Source organism: Neodiprion virginianus, chromosome 7, assembly GCF_021901495.1.
Source record: "Neodiprion virginianus isolate iyNeoVirg1 chromosome 7, iyNeoVirg1.1, whole genome shotgun sequence".
Classification (NCBI taxonomy): domain Eukaryota; kingdom Metazoa; phylum Arthropoda; class Insecta; order Hymenoptera; family Diprionidae; genus Neodiprion; species Neodiprion virginianus.
Window position 1 is genome coordinate 13000390 of NC_060883.1, and position 5965 is coordinate 13006354.

Sequence of the window (5965 nt, forward strand, 5' to 3'; positions counted from 1 at the left end):
TAGAAAAATCTAGATTATGTTTATTAAAATTACCGTCGTACTTATATTAATTCAAATTAACGCGCCTTATTTATTCGCGTTTTATCCGCGAGGAAGCGCTGAAAAACCCTAAAAATATGGCATCACGTCGCATACTCGACGCGAGTGCTCGAGCGTCGCGCGCCAATTTTTCGCGCATCACCGTCGCGCAGCGTCATGCACTCTTCCATCCTTCATTCTCGAGCTTTCTTATTCTTTCGCACCGCGTTTCACAGGTCGTTAGATACCTCGGATCTCTTGAGAAAATTACAGAAACCCACGTGGCAAGAAAAATGGATATTTGGTAAGTAAATGTTTAATTTCCAATAAATGTGTAGAGAATTAGACCAAAAAATATCCTTAGCTACTTGGCATAATTACATATTTACGTGCATATTTGCTATGTACGCGGTTCTGTAGTTTGCTTGCTAAATCGGCTATCCTTGGCCACCACGTGTTGAATGGTATGCAATTGAAATACCGGCTTATGTGTGAACAGAAAGTACTATACTGCTTATAATTTTTTGGCAAGCTGTGAATTAAATAAAATAATTACGATCGTTGACTTCCCAACTATGAAACATCTATAATATTACATCTTTTTATAGTTTACTCAACAAGGTTATTTCCTAACCGCAGTTGACCTCTCATGAGTGAGTACTCGTTTGCTTTTCCATAGAATTGAAAAAATCATGCTACGTATTTGAAGGATAACTTTTTGTCAGAATAACTTTTCCTTTGGAGAATCATTGTGATCTGGATGAACTAAGATTGTTTGACCAAATATTTAGAAAAAGTCAGAAATAGTGGAAATTGTGTGTGGAAATTTCTGGTTTTTTTCTCATATTTTTTGGTTAACAGATCTTCGTTTATCCAAATCAGAATGATTCACCAAAGAAAAATTCGTCCTGATAATTATCCTTCAAATTGCATAATGATTTTCCCCTTGATGGAAAATCACACGATACGGCATTATAATTGCCTTATGCAGTATTAAATTATGCATATTCCGATATTCGTATAGTGTCGCGATTTATTAATAAAGGCTAATTTTAATTTATACTAAATTGTTGATCAATTGAACCTTGAAGATACGCCGAACGTTATCAAACTTCGGTTTACTTTTCACTAGTTAATTACTGATTGAGGCCTGTATATTCAAAACTGTACGTTTTTAACATTTTAACTATAATTATTATAGAATATTATTATGCATTATAATTATTTTTCACGCTATACATATAGACGGGCCCTAATGAAAAACTTAGTGTATCTCGCTGGCCCAAATAGAACAAGGCTATTTCATAAAAAGCTGTATAAGGCATGTACAGAGCTCTGTATATACGTCCTATGTCAGCTTCAGTTTCATGCACATTCCTATCATTGTTGATTATAAAATAGCAGAATATACTCTCACAATATACTTTTCTGCGTATACGTTATTTCAATCTGGCGTATACCACCTTGAGCCTCGTGTAATCTAGCTTTAGTTAGAAAGATATCAGACTAGCGTGGAGATCACCGATCAGTAATTACATGTTATTTGATTTGAATCACACTCATGTATTCACAACTAAATCTTGAAACATCTGTAATAATTGCAGGAAAAGGTTGAGCAGCTGACAGTCAACTGTGTATTCGAAATATACAACATACGTTTTAGGTAAGACTATTATTAACCAACCATTTAGTTTATGTTTGATCAAATGATTGGGTAACCAGCTACCATTCGATTGGCAATCACACTAATCTAATATCAATAGTGGCATTACGTCCATATTTTCAGTGTATATTTTATGTTAAACAACTTAACTTTGCAGTCAACTGTATAGTAGACCCTGACAAACATTAGTTCTCAGACTGTTTTCAGAATAAACTTTCATTTTCCTGCACATCAAATGAGAAATTATTGACTGACCTTTTGTTATTCAAAGTTTTATGTTCGCAACATTGAATATTATACTTTATTATACTTGTATTATTTATGATATTTGATTTCAGAAAATGACACGTAAAAGAAAAAGTAACGACTGCTATTCAGATAGACATAAACGTCGACTCGTTGAACAACAAACTAAATTAAGTATTATCAGAATGAAGCAAGCTATGTCATTTGAACAGACAAACTTATCCGGTCAAGACAATGAAAATACACTCGAGCGTTCAGAAACCCAGTCAGGCTCTCAAAATTTTGATGTTACTATTGATGGACCAAATTTTGAAAGTGTACCATCAAGATCAGAAATACATGATGATGTACATAGTAGCCAAGATAGTGAATATAATTCTGTAATAGGTAGCGACGTTGAAACGAATGTAGATGAGCATGTCGATAAAAATACACCTAGTATTGCAAATATTACAGAAGCCCATGATTTAAATCATTCGGATGATTCAAATCTTGCAAATTCTTCAGGAAGTTCTCAGGAATTATCAAATAACAATAACTCACTGGTTGCCGATTTCCGCCAATGGATAGCAGTTCATAGACCTTCGAGAGGTTCTGTTAACGCGTTGTTAGGTATCTTGAGAAAACATACAAACGCAAAATTGCCAAAAGATTACAGAGCACTTCTCAAAACTCCTCGGTCTACAGATGTTCACTGTATCGCTGGTGGCCAATATTGGCATAATGGACTGGAAAAAGCAGTCAAATCTATTGTCAAGCATCGACAGCAAGCTGGACACAATATTGGGAATATTAACTTGATGATAAACATTGATGGCGCTCCTGTTGGAAAATCGTCACAATATAGTCTTTGGCCAATTTTGTGTTCGGATGATATTTTGAAAAAAGTTTACGTTGTTGGGGCCTTTTTCGGAGAAGGAAAGCCTAACAATGCTAACGAGTTTCTTGACATGTTCATTAACGAAGCAGTGACTTTAATCGATAATGGTCTTCCATTTGATAATCAACAGTTTGATGTCAGAATTCAAGCCTTGATATGCGACGCACCTGCTAAAGCATTTATTTTACAAGTCAAAAATTTTAATGGGTACAACAGTTGTACAAAATGCAATATTGAAGGAGAATATTTAGAGCATACCATGTGTTTTCCATCAGCAGGTGAAAATATAACTCTAAGAACCGATGAAAATTTTAGAAATTATATTTATCAGGACGACTATCAAATTGGAACGACAAATCTTTCTAGAATACCTCACTTAGGATTGGTTACAAATGTTCCACTAGACTACATGCACCTAATATGCTTAGGGATTGTCAAAAAATTGCTTTTGCTCTGGATATGTGGGCCTCTTAGCGTGAGGCTATCCGCCTACGACATAAAAAAAATCTCTCGTGCATTAATTAGGCTGAGAAAGTGGGTTCCATCGGATTTTGTGCGAAAACCAAGGTCATTAAAATTTGTCAAGTTGTGGAAAGCGACAGAGTACCGTCAATTTCTTCTGTACTTAGGTCCCATAGTTTTAAAAAATGTATTGAAGAAAAACTTATACGAGCATTTTTTAGTTCTGCATGTGGCGATAACAATTCCGATCAGTCCGATTCTGGCAAAAAATCCTTCAAATATAAAGTATGCAGAAGAACTTTTACAATATTTTGTTGAGTCTTTTGGAAACATATATGGACTTAAGCATATGTCCCATAATGTTCATAATTTACCACATCTTGCTGAGGACGTCAGAAAATTTGGTCCCTTAGATGAGTTCAGCGCTTTTAGATTCGAAAATCATATGTCTACGATTATAAAAATGACTCGGAAAGGCGAGAGACCGCTTCAGCAGATAGCTCGGAGACTTGCCGAATACGATTATATATCTACCACTGATACGACGGACGAAGACGTGCATATAAATGTTGGTTTTCACAAACGTCACTTCGAAGGTCCTTTAATTGGTGATTTAAAAACATGCAAACAGTACCAGGTTCTGCGTCAGAATTCTTATTCCATTAATTGTAATAATTCTACAAATGATTGTTGCATGCTTAAAGACGGAACAATGGTAAAATATCTAAATTTCGTAAAGTACAAAAACACATCATATGTTATCGGTTACGAACTGGTTCGATTTGAAAATGTATATTCACTACCTTGTGACATTTGACATCCAAACTGTAAAGAAAGATGCTAACCTTAAGTCATGGCCATGCGCTAATATATGTGTCAAGCTGATGAAGATACCTTTGGATTGTGTAACATCTCGTAATGAAGAAATAGCTATGTTTCCAGTACTTCACACAGCTAGTAATCTCTGAGCAGAACAAACTGCACATTTTGTAAGCAACATGTTATTCACGTGCATTTTTATGTACATGAAATTTCAGTTAGTTTAGAAATTATTGATTTCTTGAAATGAATGCACCAGCTTTTCTTATTAACCACGATCTTCAGTTGAATTTTCTAAGACCAGCTAATACTAAACAATATTAATTTGCTTTGTATATTCTCTGTTCAAAATATTTTAATATATTTCTGGCCGTGTGGCTAGAGATGTTCTAAATTCATATCAATTTACATCCTGCAAACTGTATATTGAAACGTTTCGAGTTTGCACGCTTTCTCCAATGAGACGTACAGTTTATTCGCGGGCTTTGTTTCGCCAAAACTTCACACGCTATGTGTGATATTTAGCGCATACTCGAATGATGTATTTGTTTTGAGAGTTTCCTGTCTCTGGAATAGAGCTGCAGGATTCGGTCTATGAACACGGAAGGAAGGTGGAGAAGGATGCTTGTTAATTGTCTGATTAACTCCGGGAACAGCCCAAATAGTTTGACCACTCCAACTTGGTTTTTCGAGATAGCCTCAGAATTTGTTTTCTCACCCTCATGTGCACAGGCACGAGTGGAATAGACCCATCATCATAGGCCGTATAAACGGTTGAGAGTCAAACTTGATCTGTGAGTGTGAAGCACGCACAGATAGATCGCTCTGAGAGGTTGACTCGTGATGCGAAATTATTTATTTCGGGAAAAGAAATATAGCAATTATACGTCAATGTTTTGTTCCCGTGAGACGGGATAAGAGACCGGATGAAAGGTTGTGAACTTATTCTTCTGGTAATCTCTAAGAGATTTTTGATAATTTAGGAAGGGATAGTTCTTCCTTATTTGCTCTGATATTAATGAAGTTTGCCTGCGGCAAGACTGACTATTAATTGCGTGATGGCGCGTTGGTCAGAAGGACGGTATTTGATTATTCTGGATCGTTGACTAGTCGGTTTTGGTGATGGATAATGATTCGTTTAGTGGGAACTAAGACGGACTATTATTCGTGTGCTAGTGCGGTAGTCGGAAGGACTCGGATGGTAGTTAGGTTTACCTATGGGTGGACTCAATATTATTTATGTTATAGCCTGGTCGTCAGAGGGACGGTATTTGATAATGAGGAGTCGTCGCTGACGGTTGATTTTAATATTGTAATTATTCGTTTAGATAGTATTGAAACAGAATATTACGTGAGTGATAGCATAGTAGTCAGAAGGACTTTGATAGTGATTTAGTTTGCGTAAGGCAAAACTGGATATTACTAGCGTGGTAGTTAAAGGCAAGGGGATTCTACGCAAATGTACCTTCACCTGTATCAAGACTTTCAGTCGCTATGACCGTGACTCTCTACGGGTTCAGGTGTCCTACCTACGGGTCGGGGGATTGTGAGACGATCACCGTATCTGAGCTATGAGGTCAGACGCAATGCTGTTCTTCACTCAGACACGGCTCCCTGGTACCTAAGGAATTTATTTTATTGAAAACAAATAGGATTTATTAGTACGCTGAATGCCCTCCTTTGATGGGAAGTGGTGTCGAGGATTCCTTGCACGGGTACTCCACGTCTCCTGATCGTGGGTCCTTGGTCTCCGGCTCCTCGTGGATGTGGAAAGTATGGGTCTTCTCGTGGAAGTCTGCAATGATCTATCCTGGCGGTAGCTCAATAGGTGATAGATTGCTTGATTCGCGTTTGCGCTCGTCTTATATACTCTTATT

At 36.8% G+C, this 5965-nt stretch overlaps 1 long non-coding RNA gene across 1 annotated transcript; it reads left to right on the forward strand.

Annotated features, from left to right (window-relative positions):
• Nucleotides 1-247: 247 nt before the first annotated feature.
• On the forward strand, nt 248-2118 carry LOC124308615 (uncharacterized). Its single transcript, XR_006909048.1, has 3 exons — nt 248-322; nt 1623-1681; nt 2020-2118. It is a non-coding gene; the product is annotated as an uncharacterized LOC124308615 (long non-coding RNA).
• Nucleotides 2119-5965: the final 3847 nt, after the last annotated feature.